Source organism: Belonocnema kinseyi, chromosome 7 (genome assembly GCF_010883055.1).
Source record: "Belonocnema kinseyi isolate 2016_QV_RU_SX_M_011 chromosome 7, B_treatae_v1, whole genome shotgun sequence".
Lineage (NCBI taxonomy): Eukaryota > Metazoa > Arthropoda > Insecta > Hymenoptera > Cynipidae > Belonocnema > Belonocnema kinseyi.
In genome coordinates this window covers 38,704,026-38,705,773 of record NC_046663.1, presented here as the reverse complement: position 1 = coordinate 38,705,773, position 1,748 = coordinate 38,704,026, and positions in this window count along the sequence as shown.

Below are 1,748 nucleotides of genomic sequence, written 5' to 3'. Positions count from 1 at the left end.
ACAAGTTGATTAGTCCTAACTTCTGACTAACTCGGATTGGGATTGATTACTATAATTATTGTTTTTTTGAAAACTATGCTATAAATTAAATTAAATTATCATAATAAAATAAAATATAAATATAATTAATAATAAATAAATTTATTATTATTCATTGTTTACATTATTATCTACATAATTTATTATTTATTATTATTGGTTAATTTGAATAAATTTTAATTGCCCTCAGAAAACAAATTATCTTAAACCAAAAGAACTGTTCTCTTGGGTATAGGTGAAATCTCCCTAAAGTGGACAATGCAACCTACACTATTATTATTATTACACCATAATTAAAATACTAATATTATGTAAAATAATTAATTAAATTTCATTATTGTTATGTTACTATATGCGTTCATGCATTAAAATTAAATCTTTTTCATTTATTTGTGCTCCTAATTAATGATTATTCACTGCAGGTTGCATTATCCACATTAAGGAGGTTTCCCCTACATGAAACTTTGGTCTAATCAAACCAATTTTGGTTGATTTAACAAAATATGTGATTGACCCAACAAGATTTTTTGTTGAATCAACCAAATACTCCATCTACTGAAAATTTTGGTCAAAACAACCAAAAAAATTAGTTAGGGCAACCAAATATTTTGTTGTCTGTATAATAATCATATTCTGTGGTTGAACCAACAAGAAATTTGTGGATTCACCGCAAATCGTTTTCTGAGTGTGTATATATTTTAAGCCAATTTTAACAAAAATCTATCCAGATTTTTATGTGGCAGTTGGAGAACAAATACAATAATTAAATGTACTGGTGTGGAGAATAACTTCAAACTCTAAATTCTTATGAAACAAATTTTGGTAAGTTTGATCATTTATATTACCTACATAGAACACAATATAAAAATATATTATGATGCAAGAGGATCATAAAAAATTACACATTTTGATTTAAACTGCAGGTACAGATTTTAATATTCTTATTATCATATATAAATAATAACAATTAAAGGGTGATAACACAGCATTAGGTAACCAAAAAATCGGAATTTTTTTAGGAAACGATTATAAAAAAAAAAAAATTTTGTCCAAAAGATAAGCTAACTAAATAAGATAAGATAAAATATTCTACAATTTTAAATAAAATATAGAATAATTTTATTTCTTTATTACATTATTAAAAAATGAGAATTAAAACAATTCTTTTCATCATAACTTATATTTGATTCTTTTAGAATTTTTTTATTTATCATGAACGATAATGATTTCGAGAAATCTGGATGTTGAAGGGAAACACATTATTATTACGGTAAAGTACTATACTAAAATTTGAACGAAAATTGATATTATAAACATTTTTTTGTTACTACATTGAAAAATGAAAATTTGATCAAATATTTTTATCACGACGTGTATTTGATTTTTAACAATTTTATTTTGCCATAAAGCTATTTTCAGAAAAATGATCGTTATCTATTTCTGTACTGCCACCCTTCAATTCCATATTTATTTTTTGATGTCTTGATGTGTTTTCGAAACTGAGTAACAGGAACACATTATTGTCATTAGTATTTATGATAAAAAAAATATATCGTCTAAAAAATTAATTTACCACTAAAAATAGTGTACATACGGAAGTTAGAAAGGCGTTTTTTTATCCTCAAAATTTTATCCGGATTTTCTATTCTTTGGATAACATTTGAATTTTAATGTTAATCATATTTTTGAAACAATTTTTGAAATATTTT